The sequence below is a fragment of the Schistocerca cancellata genome, chromosome 4 (genome assembly GCF_023864275.1).
Source record: "Schistocerca cancellata isolate TAMUIC-IGC-003103 chromosome 4, iqSchCanc2.1, whole genome shotgun sequence".
Classification (NCBI taxonomy): Eukaryota; Metazoa; Arthropoda; class Insecta; order Orthoptera; family Acrididae; genus Schistocerca; species Schistocerca cancellata.
Window position 1 is genome coordinate 365820428 of NC_064629.1, and position 19446 is coordinate 365839873.

A 19446-nucleotide genomic window follows, 5' to 3' on the forward strand; every position below is an offset into this window, starting at 1 on the left:
TACTGGCGGGGGCTATACATTATATTGTACTTTCCGGCACTTTCTCAACATGTTCTGCAAAGTTTAGCATTAATGTTTCACAAAATAAGTGTTCACATGCCTCTGAATTGAGTCATCATAAACATAGTCTTGGGGAAGTTCTTCTGCAGTCCATGTAGCGTGATTCCAAACAGATCACCAAACACACCTCATATCACAGTTCTTTGTCCTCCCCCACAGGTGTGGTCTAATGGTTAGCGTTGCTGCCTCTAGATCACGGGGTCCCAGGTTCGGTTCCCAGCCAAGTTGGGGATTTACTCTGTCCAGGGACTGGGTGTTTGTGTTGTCCTCATCATTTCATCATCATCATTCGTGTCAGTGGCTAGATTGGATTGTATAAAAATTGGACTTGTAAAAATTGGGACTTTGTACAGTTGCTGACGACTGCACAGTTGAGTGCACCACAAAACCAAACATCATCATCATCATCCCCCATAGGTAAATATTAATGTGGTAATTCAATGGATAGTTAATGTTTCCAACGTAAAACTCTCTGTTGTCGATAAAATAAACCCTTTATAATCATAGGCCTACAACTTTTTTATGTGGAAATTTCGTCGATTTCGATATGTTATTCGTTGATTTCATCATAGAATGGTCTCTAAAATTCAGTGTTGTCTAGATTTCCGTCACACCAACGAATACCTATGGCTAAAGTCGTAGCAGTCATGCCTGCACCAGATGCCAGGCCTCGACCAGTGGTGGGGACCTCACGTGTGCTGGCCTGTGTAGGCATGTAGGGAGAGGCATGCAGAAGTACTTCACATCACGTCACGACCACGATGTATTTATAGATCCATGTAGCTTTGTCTCTCCTACCCTGCTATGATGATGAAGTCATTACACGACCTGTGCTCGTGGACGTCATGGAGGGTGTCTGGCTCCAGAGACTTGTGGCTCGGGGTGCTGAGGCTGTCACTACAGCCCAGCGCCATTCAGTTACCACAGTTCAGGGGATTAAGTTAGGATGGTGGTACAGGGACATGTCCAGAAGGCCTTACCCACATGGTGTTTGAGAGTACAGTTTCGACTCTAACTTAGGGGGTCACAGCACAGTGACGTGTATGGCTCTGTGATGTTGGTTGTGTTAGTGTCGTCCATTCCACGCACAAATTTGCCGTGGATTCTACAAGCATAGTAAATCAACCACTTTTTTCAGCTTAGGACGCTAACTCAGGTCATTTGGACTGTGGTTGCAGTGTCGCTACACTTTTACAATACACTTTAGGTGACTCTCTGTATGGAACTGTCTCTGATACAGGGTGACGTGACGCCAGGCTGGTGAAGCTGTAAGTCATATGCAGTACGGTTGCTGACAGAATTATCCGGGCTTCTGGGAGCGGCAGTGCAGAAATAGGAGTCACAAACATCTGTGCCGCGTGGAATAGCCGCGTAGTTAGAGGTGCCATGTCACGGATTAAGCGACCCCTCCCGCCGGAGGAACCAATGACCTCAGTAGTTTGGTCCCATAGGAATTCACACACATCTGAACATTCGAACAAACATCTGCCTGCATTCCTAAAGGTGTTACATGGTGCTGGCCATTTCAGATATGTAGCTACTGCAGGTAAAAGTGGCAAGGTAAACAGGACCAAATGGCCTGCTGGAGCATGTAGCAACCAGTTGTGGCCAGCCAGGGTGGCCGAGAGGTTCTAGGCGCTACAGTCTGGAACCGCGCGACCGCTACGGTCGCAGGTTCGAATCCTGCCTCGGGCATGGATGTGTGTGATGTCCTTAGGTTAGTTAGGTTTAAGTAGTTCTAAGTTCTAGGGGACTGATGACCTCAGCAGTTAAGTCCCATAGTGCTCAGAGCCATTTGAACCATTTTTGAACCAACCAGTTGTGAATACGACACGAGCAGTGTGACTTCCAAGGTTTGTGGTAGCGAACTCTGTCTGTCGGCGTCAGGGAGCATGATATAGTACTGAAGAAATGTTGTGGCAGCAGTGTACCTGGCCCTGCTTGCTACCATGTAACCTGTCTGAGTATCTCAAGTCAGGGCAGCATGTCGGAATTCTACACTGTTATACATGGCCCAACAGGTCCAAGCTGGATTCTGGCGCCATACTAAGGTTGCACCACTATGCCAAATTTCAGAGTGTGACATCAGAGAGCCTCTCCACGTATCTCAAGTCTGGGCCAGTATGTCAGAATTATATACTGTTATTAATAGCCCAGCAGATCTGGACTTGATTGTGGCATTATAGAGCTGCACCAATGTGCCCCAGTCGCCGTGTTCGATCGCCCTCTTGTATCCACGGATTCTGATGTCATAGTTAGGCTGGTACTCGTATTCTAAGTCTCAGATTTTGATTTGATAGAGCCTGTCCCAGTATTCCATGTCAACCAGCATGACGATATGCCAATTTGAATTTCCCTCCAGTTCATGCTTAGGACAACAACCCTGCTTCTATAGGAAACATACTAGATGTGGGTAGGAGGGGTATGATGACCTCCCCATCGTGTAACACGCCCTTAGCGGCGTTGGGCATAACTGTTGTGCAACTTGGTGACCATGTGATACCATTAACCCAACTTATACTTCAGACGAACTTCTGAGTGGTGGTATTTTTTTTTTTTTTTTTTTTTTGGGTTTGTCGACACCACACTGTCCAAAGCGTTGTCGAGGCCGAGGATGATGTCGGAATGCACTGCGCTTTTGCACCATTACATAGGAACAGAAGCATAGATAATTTTTCTTCAGGGGTGAGGGTGGCATAGGGGGGGTGGGGGGTTCAGTCTCGTTAAAGTGCGAGATCTTCATTCAGATCAGTATACCAAGATATTATCAACTGAACTGTCAGAAACGTATTCAACATTTAGAACTGCAACACAGGTTAGATCTACTGAAAATTCTAATACAAGTGAATCGAAATTAAAACACTGTAGTAGAAAAACTGTGACCTGAATTGTTGATCGTAAGAAATATAGGCGACAGCCATACTAAGTGTATTGTTCCACATATGAACTTTGAAGTCTGGGATCTCTTCCCAAACCCCTTGATCGATTTCAGCCAAATATGGCACACACACGTAAACTTCGTCAGTATCAGCACTGTGATGTTTATAACATCCTAGCTCCATTATGAGCGCAGGTAAGGTAAAAAACGTGTTTCTCCAACCCTTACCCCATAGGCTGCCGTATACAACATGTGAGTTGCGTGGGAATAGTACTGGCCTGCATTATCAACTTGCTCTGCATGGTAGCGTACAAGTCAGGAACAAGAAAGCCCCCCAACGACAGGCATGTTGTGTTCCAGTAGTATAGCCTCCTTTATCGATTTTCTTTGATGACAGCCTATATGTCAGAGGTCAGGAACGGTTTCATGCCCCTGATGTGTTGATTGTTTACACAACAGGCATCTTGTGCGAGTAGTAACAGCCTGCTTCACTGACCTGTTTGGCAGGGCCTACACATGCGAATGGGAACGGCTGGGAGGTGGTTGAGATGGATAGAGGAGGGCAGGGACAGAGAGAGGGAACAGGAGGGGATGAATAGAATGAGAGGGGCAGAGGGGATGGACAGGGAGAGGGGGCAGGAGGGGATAGACAGAGGTAGTGGGGAAGGAGGGGTGGGACAGAGAGAGTGTGGAGAAGGAGGAAGAGGAGCTGGACATATTGGAGGATGAAGAGAATTGACAGAAGGATGAGGAGGGGATGGACAGAGAGAGATGGCAGAGGACATGGACAAATGGAGGGATAAAGAGAAGATGAAGAGACAGAGAGTGGGGAGGAGGAGTTATACAAATGGAGTTGGGGGAATGAAGTTGACAGAGAGAAACAGGGAAGGTGAGATGGACACAAAGATGTGGGAGAAAAAGCTGTGTGCAATACATGTGTCGAATGCATATGAAGGTCCCCTAGTTCCAATAGGAGCAGAGATTTGGCAAAAAAGGGTTTTCACCCCTGACATGCAAGCTGCCCCCCTCAACAGGCATGTTGTGCTGGTAGTATCAGCAGGCCTTGCACAGGCTATATGTGAGGATGGGCACAGCTAGGCAGAAGGATGCGGGGAAGGGGGTGGATTGTGAGAGAGTGAGGAGGATAAGTTGGAAAGAGAGTGTGGGGGGGAGATGGACATAGAGAGAGGGGAGGAAATGATGAATAGAGAGGGGTGCAGAAGCAGAGGGACAGAGAGAGAGGGGGGGGGAAGGGGAGGCGGACAGAGAGAATGTAGAAGAAGATGAGTTGAACAAAGTGATGGAGGCAGATGAGATGGCCAGAGAGAAGGGTGAGGAGGGGACAGACAGAGACAGGGGGAGCAAGAGGTGTACAGAGATAGGGGGAAGGAGGAGAGGTGGAGATGGACAGAGAAAGGGGGAGGAAGGGGAAATGTAGGAGGTAGAAGGTGTAGTACGAGCTGCAGCTAATGTCAGCACTGTGGGGGGTTTCGACCTACAACATTTCTCTGACCACAACGGGCATAGTGCAAAGTGCTTACGACACTCCCCCCATTCTTCAATGAGATAAAAAAAAGCTATTCTGATATTGTCTTATGATAAATAAATAAGGTCTGTCATACTCGACTTACATATTTCATAGTATTCAATGTTTCCAGTTTCCTTCATCACATCAATTTTTGCTGTTTTCCACATGAACATAAAATGAAAATACTCTCAAAACTTCATGTTCTGAGACATAATTTCAGGTGTCATTTATCAGAGAAAATATCAGCATTTTTTTGTAACTATTACCAAAAATGAAATATCAGTCAAAATCAAAATTATATATTTAGGTATACCAAACTATAGGATTGGTTTCTGCGTTCCCCTCTTCTTCCACACAGCAGGCTCTAAGAGGATGATAATTACATCCAAGTACATGGAGTGATCAAAAAATTTCCATTTGTGGGCATTGCTACAGTGTATATCCAATGTAGCGCGACTTCGATGAGTTTATATAAGCACTAACATGTAGGCAAGGGATTAATGCGGCATTCATGTCTTTCCAACGCGTGTGCAGTAAATGCGGAAATGTGACATATGGTGACATTATTACCAAATGTGTCCAAACAGGACCAATGTGCTGTTATTTTTTTCTTTCCTGCCGAAGGACAAAGACTAGTATACATCCATCAGAGAATGAAGATTGTGCATGGGGTAGCATGTCTGTTGAAAACAGCCGTTGTGGAATGGTGCACCAATTTCCATGCTGGTCGCGATTCGACACAATACGCCAGTCGATATGGGAGGCCAGCCTCATCCTTTATGGACAACAACAATCAAGCACCTGCCCTACAGGCCTGTCCTTTCCCCATGAGATTATCGTGTCTTTAGTCCCTTAAAAAAGGCCTTGAGGGTCGACGATTCCTGTCAAGCGAGGATGTGCAGGAGGCAGTTATGGACGTCTTCACGCATTTGGACATGGTATTTTACCTAACTGGTATCTTTGACCTAGTGTATCGGTGGGATGATTGCCTCAATGCTCACGTCGATTTTGCATGACTGGCGTGCCGATTCTGGACTCTATGGCCTTTGAACAGATATTTTCGATTGCCCCTTATAATTGAGTAATGAAACATTTTCTGTTCCTTTTCGAACGTTATTCTATACTTTACAGTACATATAAAGTCACATTTCCATTCTTAAATTGTTTTTGTCCTAACAGGTCTGTTTTCTGGAGTGTTACCCTTATTTTCTAATTCATTTCAAAGGCCTCTAGAAACAGATTACTTATGAGAATGGTTTATTTAAAAGGTAACCCCATAAACTTAGTATTGAACAGATGAAACAAAAGTTACGTGATATCGTGTAATGCTAGTATGACTAAATTAACATATGACAGTGCACAGTACCAACATGTTCCAAAAAGCTGCGTCCGAAAATGCGGTTTTTCATGGGGTCATATCTCGTGTTCTGTCGATCATGGGGATAAGGGGTCAAGTGTTTTGGGTAGCCCTTGGCCTAGCGAGTATTTGTATTCTTCCCAGAAGAACGGGGATAAAGTAGCTATACTGCAGTATGGGTCAAAATTTAAACATTAAACACTTCTTCCAGCCCAGGCAAATTGAGCCTTAGGTATGGTCTATCGTGACCGTAGTCGTCTTGGAAAAGCACCAGTTGTTCCAAAGAAACCACAAAAAACCATGATTTCTGGGACCAAATAGTATCAGCGGTGGGCATGGTCACTTCTATAATTTCTATTCATGGCAGATTGTCGTAATTTTTACCATATGCTCTTAAAATGATATTCCTGGGGAACTTCGAAACATTTGGCGATATTATTATCTGTTACTAAGATCCAGAGGTTCAAATTTAACTTACTTATGCAGAAAACCTCAAAAGCCGGTTTTTACCCGTATTCGTGCGGTGGACCGCTATCATCTAAAAAACTATCAATAGCAAATGGCTCAAATTTTAACTCCACATTCTTTGGACATTCATGTAGAAACGCCATGCGTGTGTCTTCGAAAATCTGTATCCGTTATCAAGATACACCTGAAAAACCATGATTTTGGGTATCACAAGTAGCAATTGTGGGTATGGACATTTCTCTAATTTCTGTTTATTGCAAGCCATCGAATTTTTTACGATATGTCCTTAAGATGACGTTCTCAGGGAACCTCGAAACTTTTTTCGACGTCATTATCCGTTACTGAGATCCGGAAGTTCAAAGTTAGCGTGATTGACCATGTAAAATATGCATGTAATATCCGGTCTGGAGCGTAAATGTGGCTGTTAACTGACGTAGTTAACACATACCAAAGGTTCTAGGATGACCGCAAGGGTCCTGAGGTCACAAAACTATGTTTTTAGTCAGTACGTCTTCACCAATAAAACTCTGACTGGCTGTCTTTGTATAATAGTCACTCCACGCCCACATAAATATGCCCATAGTGGTACAGCAGTGGCAAAAAATGCTGTAAAATGGTCTTAACAAATCTGAAAAGCACTTAAAATGACTGCCAAAAATTTTGCATAAGCTGGAAAGACCGCATGTTCAGTAAAATATTTTTGGTCTTTTAGGAAACTAATCATAAGTCTGCCGTTTTTGACGAATTGCGATCGACGAGCAAAGTATCCAGAAAAAAAATATGAGACAAACGATTTTGTGTTAACCTGATATTATGCATACTTATTTGTTGTTGACTTGTGTCAAAGTATACAAATGTGTCGATGTATAGAAATAAATAGTCAAAACTTTACTGGCATATAGACATCGTTTTATATAAACAGCACACGCTGCTGTAGCAACGATAAGAAGGGGGCCAGCGGAAGAATGCTCCTGTCGGAGCACTAAAATGCAATTTCTTTCTTCTTTAAAAGACTGGCAGGAGAGTAGGGAACCACTGTCTCAATCCTCATTCCGCCTTCATCGCAAAAATTTTGTCATACAAATATAGGAGTGCTTTTTTGTGCTGAAAGAGAGTAGCAGAGAGACAGTGATAGTGAAAGAGAGAGAGAGAAGGTATCGCCAGACAGAGAGAGAGCTAGAGGAGACAATGATGGTGGGAGAAAGAAATTGGCAGTAATGGAAATGGAAATGTCGTGTGGCTAGGGCCTCCCGCGGGTAGACCGTTCGCCTGGTTCAGGTCTTTCGATTTGACGCCACTTCGGCGACCTGTGCGTCGATGGGGATGAAATGACGATGATTAGGACAACACAACACCCAGTCCCTGAGCGGAGAAAATCTCCGACCCAGCCGGGAATCGAACCCGGGCCCTTAGGATTGACAGTCTGTCACGCTGACCACTCAGCTACCGGGGCGGACAAATTGGCAGTGAAAGAGTAACAGAGATGGTTGAAGACAGTAGCAGTGGGAGCCAAAGAGACAGAAGATATTTGTGGTCAGTGAGGGTATGTTCAGAGGTAATAAAAGAGAAAGAGAGGTGGATGGAGATAGAAGCAGTGGGAGCAAAAGAGATAGGAGACAATCGAAATGAAAAATACAGTTGAGAGGAGACCATGAATACACTTACAGGATCTGGACCCTCCCAGACCGGAACTTTGAAATGGAGTCACAGGGAAGGTGGCATTTTGGACCGAAATTTTGCTCACATTGGTATAGGGGGTAAATATGTTGGACTCCCAGAATTTTTGCGATGCCAAGGTATGGTTGATACAGTGGCAGTGGGAACGAAACAAAAAAGGAGACAGTGTAGGTGAGAGATAAACATAAACTGTGACAGTGAGAGGGATGAGAGGGAGATTCTGGGTATGAAGGCATTACTACAAAGAGAGACTATGTAATTAGAATGTTCTGTGTTAAAAGAACGCGAATATGTTCGCATTCCCAAATTTTCGGTGAAGAAGGTAGAATGAGGATAGAGGCAGCTGATTTCCCACTTTTCTGCAGAATCTTTTAAAGAGGAACATATTCACGTTTTTCGTACTGTGACAGGAAGATTTTTCCACTGATTTAATAACGCTTCTCTCTTCCAAAAAGTAAATAAAGAAACTTACTGTGAAATATCACTGCAGTTGAAATGCACATCAACACAGTCTCACTCAAGCTAAGTACTGCAACTCCTTTCTTGTTATCAGTGTGATGAAACGCATTGAAACTTAGAAAGACTCTGTTCATCATTTAACCCTCATGTAAACAAACACAGGCTTAGTGATTTTTCAGTGATCCTAGGACACAGCCACTGGATGTTGGTACACTATTGGAAATAGGTCCAGTTTATGTATTAAGTGTACTGTTGTTACATCAATACAAATGAAACTCTGAGACACTCTAAAGTTTTAATAATCTTCAGGTTTTGATGTAATCACTATATTGTTAAACCATGTTTCTTTTAAGTCCAATTCACATTGGCTGTCACGTCACGCACTGTCAAAACATTCTGCAATGCATTTCAAATGGTGGCCTCCACACTAGCAGTCCCATCACATAGCGTCACGTCCTGGCACCGTCCACGTTTCTCTGGAAGAATGTTTCAATGGCTGACATCATCTATTGTCGATCATGTGACCCCGATGCTCTTTTTCCTCCTGTTACCTGGACATGTGCAGATCTACATATTTCGTTTCACGGTGATTTTCGTGGTTGATACAGTTGTTTATTGCTTGTTACTTGTTATAAATCGTTTCGTTTCATTATTTATTTTGTTAAAATTTATAACAAATGACAAAAGATTATTTTAAGTAGTGAGACGGCAGTTTGAATTATATGAGACGAGTGTACTAAATTACTTGCCCTCTTCTACATTTATAAATTGGATTTTTATAGATACCAGTACTGTATTTAATATTTTACAATGAAATGGATTGCAATATGGCTGCAACTTTAAATGAAAAATGTACTGTGGGTAAAATCAGATTGGTTAGTGGGTGGATTTTATTTTTATGTTGTCAAGCATTTGTAGTGTTTCACAAAGAAATAGACTGAAACCTTCAGACATTGCAAGTTGTTTGTTTAAATATGTATTTGTGGCAGGCTCTTAGGATTGTGTGTGAAACAGTTTTGCAAGCATCTGTGGTCAATATTTATGAAGTTTCATTAGCTAACCCCAGTAAATAAGGCAATAAGGCATTTGAGTTATTAAAAAATTGTAAACAAGACCTATAAATCTTGAAGGGTAATGTATTAAGGGAGGTATGACTAACGCACACAAATTTGCACTAAACATAACCTTAAACAAGCCAGTTTTTCACAAGATGTGATGGCAGTTCGTAACACTACGTTTCTTTTAGCAATTAGGAGCGCAATTTGACATAACAAATGGAAAAAAACTGATGCTTCGCCTTTCTAATATATAAGATGCAGAATCCTCTTCATTGACCACCGTGTGTAATGTGTTAAATTCCCCATCTGTACCACATACCGACAGTTTCTGGACCCACACTCTTTTTGTGTTGTTTTGCACTTCTGTCTTCCTTCTCTAATATATAAGCTATCACTCCAAGCTGCAAACCACTTGAGTCCAATAAATGCCATTTTCGCAGAAATTTGGAATCCAGCATCCACATATACACTCCTGGAAATGGAAAAAAGAACACATTGACACCGGTGTGTCAGACCCACCATACTTGCTCCGGACACTGCGAGAGGGCTGTACAAGCAATGATCACACGCACGGCACAGCGGACACGCCAGGAACCGCGGTGTTGGCCGTCGAATGGCGCTAGCTGCGCAGCATTTGTGCACCGCCGCCGTCAGTGTCAGCCAGTATGCCGTGGCATACGGAGCTCCACCGCAGTCTTTAACACTGGTAGCATGCCGCGACAGCGTGGACGTGAACCGTATGTGCAGTTGACGGACTTTGAGCGAGGGCGTATAGTGGGCATGCGGGAGGCCGGGTGGACGTACCGCCGAATTGCTCAACACGTGGGGCGTGAGGTCTCCACAGTACATCGATGTTGTCGCCAGTGGTCGGCGGAAGGTGCACGTGCCCGTCGACCTGGGACCGGACCGCAGCGACGCACGGATGCACGCCAAGACCGTAGGATCCTACGCAGTGCCGTAGGGGACCGCACCGCCACTTCCCAGCAAATTAGGGACACTGTTGCTCCTAGGGTATCGGCGAGGACCATTCGCAACCGTCTCCATGAAGCTGGGCTACGGTCCCGCACACCGTTAGGCCGTCTTCCGCTCACGCCCCAACATCGTGCAGCCCCCCTCCAGTGGTGTCGCGACAGGCGTGAATGGAGGGACAAATGGAGATGTGTCGTCTTCAGCGATGAGAGTCGCTTCTGCCTTGGTGCCAATGATGGTCGTATGCGTGTTTGGCGCCGTGCAGGTGAGCGCCACAATTAGGACTGCATACGACCGAGGCACACAGGGCCAACACCCAGCATCATGGTGTGGGGAGCGATCTCCTACACTGGCCGTACACCACTGGTGATCGTCGAGGGGACACTGAATAGTGCACAGTACATCCAAACCGTCATCGAACCCATCGTTCTACCATTCCTAGACCGGCAAGGGAACTTGCTGTTCCAACAGGACAATGCACGTCCGCATGTATCCCGTGCCACCCAACGTGCTCTAGAATGTGTAAGTCAACTACCCTGGCCAGCAAGATCTCCGGATCTGTCCCCCATTGAGCATGTTTGGGACTGGATGAAGCGTCGTCTCACGCAGTCTGCACGTCCAGCACGAACGCTGGTCCAACTGAGGCGCCAGGTGGAAATGGCATGGCAAGCCGTTCCACAGGACTACATCCAGCATCTCTACGATCGTCTCCATGGGAGAATAGCAGCCTGCATTGCTGCGAAAGGTGGATATACACTGTACTAGTGCCGACATTGTGCATGCTCTGTTGCCTGTGTCTATGTGCCTGTGGTTCTGTCAGTGTGATCATGTGATGTATCTGACCCCAGGAATGTGTCAATAAAGTTTCCCCTTCCTGGGACAATGAATTCACGGTGTTCTTATTTCAATTTCCAGGAGTGTATAAGCTACTGCATTATGTACATGTACTTCACGCATAAAACCAGTTAAGACTCATCTTGCGAAGATCTCAGTTCCTGTGGAAAAGAAAACAGTTGAGGACAGCAATGCGAGTTCAGATAATGTAATTTGAAATGACTTGACATTCCGTGAGTTGACAGACCGCAGTCTGAAGCTGGGTTCACACACGCAACTAATGTGGTGCCAGGCTTGCGGCTTTCTGTAGCGGAATCATGAGTTACCATTCACAAAGAATGCAAAAAAATCTACGTAGTTGGAAAGCTTTCAATATGGCATCAACTGAAATCATATGGCAGGCATAAATGTGGATAATGCAGGTTACTGCATTAGAACTGTGACAAGAGTTAAATACAAGATAGACGAAACCCACATGCTGGATCCAAAACTAGATTTTACACAGGGATAAATCAGGGACCACAAACACATTTGTAAAAGAAATAACACTTAGAGACGAAAATGCTGTTTCCAACAGCATACTAACTAACAGCTGGCATGTAAATATCATCTGCAGACATGCCACTCTTTCAAGAATTTACAATTTTTTTGTATTCATTGATATAGCCATTTCGAATAACTGATTTTGGGTTTAATGGCTGCCACATGACACTCATGAGCTTTTTCCTGCATATAATCCACAATTTAAACAATGCTTGGTCTCACAAATCATTAAGTTCATACGACTTGCTTTTTTGGCTACATATATTAAATTTATTTACTTATTTTTCCAAAAGTCTTTCAAGATTGTGGGATACATCACTGGTTTGCCCCCCCCCCCCCTGCTGACCTTTGATTTCACTTTTTTCAGTAATAAATTAATAAATTGAAATTACACTGAAATCGAATGGAGTAAAGCAGCGATTACCTCACGATAAACACGACAGGATACTCACGTTTCGAAATATACTGCCACCAGAGAGCAAGGTGGAAGGAAAATGGCGCCACAAAGTACAACCAAGATCAACTTTTGGTGGTATGACAAAAGTTGCGTTTGTTCAGATGTACCACTAAAGTCTGGGAGTTCACCCATGCATCTGTAGTATGCCACTAGCTATGATGACACTTTTGTTGCATGTAAACACAGCTTAACATAACAGTCGCGACACGCGACATACGATCTCGAGGAGTGCGAATACTAATGTATATATTGGTCTGCAACTTAGTTTTTACAGAAAGGAGTGTATCTAATGCCATAAAAATCGATGAAAACTAAAAAATTACACCACATTTGCGATTATTCAGTTTCCTAAGAACCTTGGGAGATACGAAACGGTGCTTTACAGGACAGTTTATTTACGAGTGTCTTGTACTGTATAGACATTTCCTGAATAACGTCGTTTTCCTTTAATAACAAAGTTGCTAGTAAACACGAGAAGACCTGACCTTTTACAGAAAGACGTCAGATACCTATCCAACAAAGTAGTGTTTTGTTTGTTACCGTTTTAGTCAAATCAGTGAGTGTGGAATGTAGGAAACCTATATTGAATGAAATATCTACATTATTTAACCTATCACATAAGTCAGGACAACTGTAGCTAAAGGAAAAATCACACAGACATGATTATGAATCGTCTACAGCAATAAAACTGTTGCCCCCTATCCCATACATACATATGTGGAGACTGGTGTAGGCAATGTTGAGCTAAATTTCTGCGTCGCAATCGGAAACAATTAGGGGGTTTCGAAAAAGTGATCCTTTAATTCTGTTGGATGGTGTATTCACGTACACAAACAAACGTCTACAGTGTACTAAAACAGAAAGAATGAAAACACATCCATCTAGCGGCGGTTGTTGAAGCACTTGGACAATGAGGAAGAAGGTGTATCTTACTTTTAACTTTCCTGGCTGTAGGGATAGTTGGCATGACAGTGAGCCAGTTGTGTGTTATCATAGGCCAGTTGACTGGTGGGTGCACTGATGGGGAGTATGGATGTGGAAGTTCTCATTGCCTATTAAAATTGAGTATTACTTAGTTTGCTAGAATGGCTACTGAAGCATAGTATCCAAGGTAGGATCACATATGATGACACTAATTTCACAGGATGACATGCAAACAGGACTCCATTTTGAAGTACACGGTGAGGCAGTGAAATGGTACAATTTCGACTCCAGCTGATGGGCGCAGTGTGGATTATGGGTGTGGGGGAAACGACCTTGAGCGTCTATACAGGGGAACATTTCAGTAGCCATGGAGCGTTGGTCAATCACGCAATGTGCGTTTGGTGTAAAAGCATATCATAAAAACATGGATCGTATGGTTGGTGCCCAATGCTCTTTCCATCGTGAATTTAATCCATCGCCACGGGCTCCCATGCCATCAAGGAAAGCTATCCTCCTGTGTGTGAAAAACGTCGAAGCCACTGCGAGCACAATGAAGAAATAGGTGGTAGTGAAAGAACAATCGGGACCCCAGAGAATATTGATCATGTGCGTGATGGATTGGCACGAAGTCCACGAAAATCAGAACACAGCGCTGAACTTAGTCTCAGCAATAGATCAGTGAGACGGATTTTGAAGAATGACCTACACTATCATTGATACAAAATACAGATAGTGCAAGCCCTAAAACCTAACGATTACAATCATCGCCTACACTTTTGCCAAGCTATGCTTAGTGTTATTGGAAGAAATGGAGAAAGGGTGCATAACTTATGGATGAGTAATGAAGCCCACTTTCACCTTAGTGGCTATGTCAACATTCAGAACTTCTGGTATCGGTCCGCGAATAACCCCCGTGACCTTCATAAAAAACCTCTCCATTCTGAAAAAGTAACAGTTTGGTGTGCAATATGTTCTTGTGGAATCGTGGGACCCTACTTTTTTGAAGATGAACATGGTAACACAGTAGTGGTGAACTCTGAACGTTATGCTGACAAGTTGGCCACCTTTGGGCTATCTGAAATCGATCAGTATGATTCCAATGAAGAAACACTCTTCCAGCAAATGGTGCAACAAGCCATACTGCTAATGTCTCAATAGATTTGCTTAAACACGCCTTTCCAGCACGACTAATCAGCAAGAATGGTGATATCGCTTTGCCTGCCTGTTCGCCAGATTTGACCACTCCAGACTTCTTTCTTTGGGGCCACCTTAAATGCAAAGTTCCCGAGGAAAATCCACCAAGAACAAAAGAAAATCTGAAGGAGTGACTCTGGCAGGAAATTAACAACATTTCATATGTTTCTGGATGAGGGCTGCCTTTAGCAAAACACAATTTTGTTTTTTATCCCATACATGTTTTGCTGCCGTTGCAGCATCCTAAGTGGACTTTTATTTTATGGCTGTTAAATATAAATAATATTGTTTACTTTTAGTATACATGTAAATAAAAGTTTTTAAACTAGAATTACAGATTTTCGAAGAAACACATAAAATTATGAATTCATAATTTGAATTCATAATCTGTAATTACAATTTAAAAACTAGTATTTATATGTATACAAAAAATAAAGAATATTATTTATATTTAACAGCCATAATGTAATACCCCACTGGGGATGCTGCAACTCCAGCGAAACATGTATGGGATAAAAAACAAAATTGGGTTTAGCTAAAGTTGGACCCCATCCAGGTTATTGTTAAAGCAAACCCAGACGAAAGAGCTTCAACTCCAAGATGATTATAACAACATTCCGTTGCAGATGCTACAGAACATCATGGGCGGATTTCATCTTAGACTCCAACAATGTGTGCAAACCAAGGACGCCCCCTTACTGACACAATATTTAAAAAAATGCTTGTTTTTAAAGTAAAACATTAATTTCACTCATGTACTTAAGATTCATGTTGAAATAATTATACTCTTTTCGTAAATATATTATTGGTGATTTTTCAAAACCGTGCCGTTTCACTGCCTCACCCTGTACCACGCTGTATTAAATACGGAAAGAGCTGTCTAATGACTTTCGTGATAGCACGGTTTACAATACGTGACGGGCATGGGACGTGCAAAACAGTCACATTCGCCTCAATCAGAGAGAAGTGGAAGGTAAGCGTTTTCTTTACTGTGGGGTATGTTAACCTCAAATTTACGTTGTTCATAAATGTGTAAAGTTTTGCGTTCATGAGGGTTGTTGATAAGGATGAGTTTAGCACTAGAAGGACCGAGGGCCCAAATTGGCCCCTTTTCGAACTTTTCACTTATTTTCTTAGCAAATCGTAAGTTCGACTGACTTGATATTTTGTGACTTTTCATCAGTCATATGAAATATTACCACCGCGTTTTGGAGTGTCCTATTTTTATTAGGTTGTGAAATATGAAGCCTACCACCTAGAAGGACAGCGGGGCCAATTTGGCCCCTCCAACATTTCTCTGTATTTAGAGGCTACTTCCTTGCAATACTGCGTATGAAATCACATCAACTGTTGTCCCTCTGTTGTTCAAATATGCGACAACAATGTCATTCAATTCAGCGCTGATTGTTGGTTTGTTGACGCAAGGATTTCAGTTATTGTCTGTTGTGATGGTATCTGAGAGTCGTCCCTGCAGTCATGAGCTATGAATACAAGAAGCGACTAACAGACGGTGAAATACTAGCAGATCTGAGAAAAATAGAAGATGAAACTTCAGGTGAAGAATTTGAGTTTTCCGACAGCGATCAGGACAATGAAGAAAGTGTAGTAGTTCCAGTGTGTGCAGATGAAGAATTTGATTTGTGCAACAAGTGTGATAATGTAAACATAGCCCAGGACAGTTTTCTGCTAAATTTAGGGGAAAATGAAGCTTCTACATCCAGCATACCTTCTGATGTTCCAAATTCTAGCTCTATAAGATTAACAACCTGGACAACATTTGCTTCCCCCGGAAGTCAGTCAAAAACTGATACTGGGCAACTGACTGAAGAAAAAGAAACAGCAAAAGATGGGACTGCGTGGAAAATTGTACGAGTGGGTTCTAATGCAGGTCAGTAATATTTCTACTCTTTGTGTAGAGTTTTAGTTTGTAAAATTACAAGAACAGAGATACTCATATAATATCAGTACATTACACGTTCTAAAAATACTGTTCTTTTTTCATATGTTTTCGGGTCCTCTAGAAAGTCATAACATTTTGCGGGAGAGCTCAGGACCAACATCATATGCTAAAAGGAAAATTAAAAGTGGGAAACTTCTTAGTGCTTGGTGGTTAATTTTCAGTGCTTCCATGATGCGCCACATCAAGCACTGTACTGAAGCTGAGGCTCGTCGTCGAACACAAGACGATTCCTGGTTAGTAGACACTGAAGAACTGGATGCTTTTGTCGCCATAATGTTTGCAAGGGGAGTGTATGGGGCAAAGAATTTTCCTCTCAAAAGCCTATGGTCAACAGTATGGGGTCCTCCATTTTTCAAACAAACTATGGGACGAAACAGAGTTACCGAAATAATGAAGTATATGAGGTTTGACACCAAGTCCACTAGATCTGAACGCTTCAAGACTGACAAATTTGCTCTTCTCTCAGATACTTGTAATGCTTTCATAGAAAACAGTGTGTCATGTTATAAAGCAGAACCTTATCTTACAGTTGATGAACAACTTTTGACATCTAAAACAAGATGCACATTCACACAATATATTGCAAGCAAGCCAGATAAGTTTGGCATAAAATTCTGGTTACTTGTAGGTGCTTCTAGTAAATACATACTGAATGGATTCCCAAACACTGGTGCTGATCTGCTTCGACCAGCTGACCAAGGTGTAGGTGAAAATGTTGTTCTTAGGCTTATGGGACCATACTTAGGCAAAAGTTTGAATGTCACTACTGACAGTTACGTTACTTCGCTAAGCCTTGCAAACCGTCTGAGGGCAGCATCCACAACTTTAGTAGGTTCTTTGAACTGTAATCGAAGGGAGGTGCCTCCTGCTGCAAAGATCAGAAAACAACCACTCCACATGACTATTGTGTATAAAAATGATGATGGAACAACACTAACAGTTTATCAAGGGAAAACAAATAAGAATGTTTTGTTACTGAGTTCACTTCACTCTCATGTATCCCTGTCCGATAGTCAGAAGAAGACTCCAGAAACAGTGCGATTCTACAATGAAACAAAACTTGGGGTCGACGTTGTCGATCAAATGACATGAATGTACTCCACAAAAGCCAGTACAAGACGTTGGCCAATGCATATATTTTACAACATTCTTGATTTGACTGCCATTAATTTCTGGGTGTTGTATAACGAAGTGACTGGTACGCGACTTAGCAGGCGGAAGTATATTTTTGATTCATGTGAAGAGCTTCGAGTGCAGTATGTATCATCAAGAAGTAAAGAGCCAGACCAGAATCACGCAGACACTAAAGGCGGGCCACAGAGGGCAACTAAGAGAAAGAAATGTAAAACTCGTACCTCATGTAAAGGAAACCATACTACTGCTTTCTGTTCAGGTTGTGAGAAAGCAGTATGTGGCAAATGTGAGAAGAGAAAACGAGTGTGGTGCCACAAGTGCAGCAGTGAACTACGGTGGAGTGTGTGTGTGTGTGTGTGTGTGTGTAATGTATTTATTTTATTAATAAAAATCAACAAAAGCTATATATGTGTGTTACATTCCATTACCTATCACAATCTGATCAAATAAACAAAAATAAACATGGGGACAATTTGGCCCTGTCGGTCCTTGTAGGTAGTAGGCTGCTTGCGGCCCGCCTAGTGTTAAAGTGTTTTCAAGAATTAAGTCTGAAATTTACGGAAAAATTTGTATTAAATATGGTGTTTTTCCTAATGTGTGTTCATCATCCCCTTATGTGAGACTACTTGTTGATTTACAAGCAAAAAAACTACCTGAAGCCAGCCAGCAATGAATCCATTTAACATATATGTTTAACATTGCTCTTAAGGTGTTTGAACAACGTAAGTGTATTTTTTATAAACTATGAAAACTGGTTTCAGAAGTTGGTCTGTAATTAAAAAGGGTGGATAGCTATGAATGGAAGTGGCAGTCCATTTATCTTATGTTCTATGAATAAACGCTGTTTCAAAACACCAGTACGTTTCTGATCTCGCGAAAACTCGTCTGTATTGGTACAATATGTTGTAATGAAATGACGAAAAGCGTCATATTGGTGGCTAAATGTGTACTCTAATTGAAGACATTCTTTTATGGAAAAAAGTGTCCAGAAAGAACTAGCTTGTAAACTTTTATACTTAATAGATTACTGAGACTAAGCTACCTTTTAAGTATTTTGCAAATTTTTCAGCCTTTACTGCGCTTTTTATCCTGGATGGAAATTTGTTTTACCAGATCATCGCGTTTTGAATATTTACTTGTATTTGCATGTTACATGTTTAATTTGAAAATTAGTTTTAAATGAGAACTCTCTCTTGTATGAATATGAAATAAAGTATATTGTAATATACTTACATTAAATTAATAAGGAAGCCCAAGCATCTTTCATTTATACCCGATCACAGAATCAATGCGTTCGGTAGGCCAGGGTAGCTTTAAACTCTGACTATTTCAGTGTTTGTATTAGAGATGGGCAAACTGAAACACATAACTGTTTCGAAACAAATGAAACAGTACAATGTAATGTTTCGATACGCTGTTTCGAAACAGTTTGTGTTTTGTAAACTAATAAACGTACACAGTTTATCATCTTGACTGTCTACTGTATAAGTATGACCACATGAACACAAATGAGGCGCGAGAGCGCTAATCATATCGCAGTAAGTGTGAAATTATCACTTAGGCGTCTTGGCAGTTTCGTATTTCCTACAGCAAATGCGTTGGTTTCGTGTCGTGTGACTTTCATACTTTTCAATCGGCTGAGGACAGCCATAGCTGAAGACAGAAGAGCCATAACGAACGGGACTGGAGGTGGGAGTAAACTGCAGAAACAACGGATATACTACTGGGATTCCCACATTCCGTTAGTATGGGTAATATACCCATCCTGTTAATCTCATGCACACAAACTGAATCATTGAGGATAATAGGCACGGTGACTAAAGACTCACAAATAACGCCAAATAATTCAAATAAATATCAAAATATAACAGAAAAAATTTTGTCTTTCAAGGTCTTTCGAACCGTTACTATAAATTCACCATGCTTCCTAGCCCTTCCTGTTCACC

The 19446-nt window shown here is 42.2% G+C and overlaps 1 protein-coding gene across 1 annotated transcript in view; it reads right to left on the reverse strand.

Annotated features, from left to right (window-relative positions):
* Window positions 1-19446, reverse strand: part of LOC126184197 (NPC intracellular cholesterol transporter 1-like) — a 296479-nt gene that overhangs the window by 133719 nt on the left and 143314 nt on the right. The gene's annotated exons all lie outside the window — the stretch shown is intronic.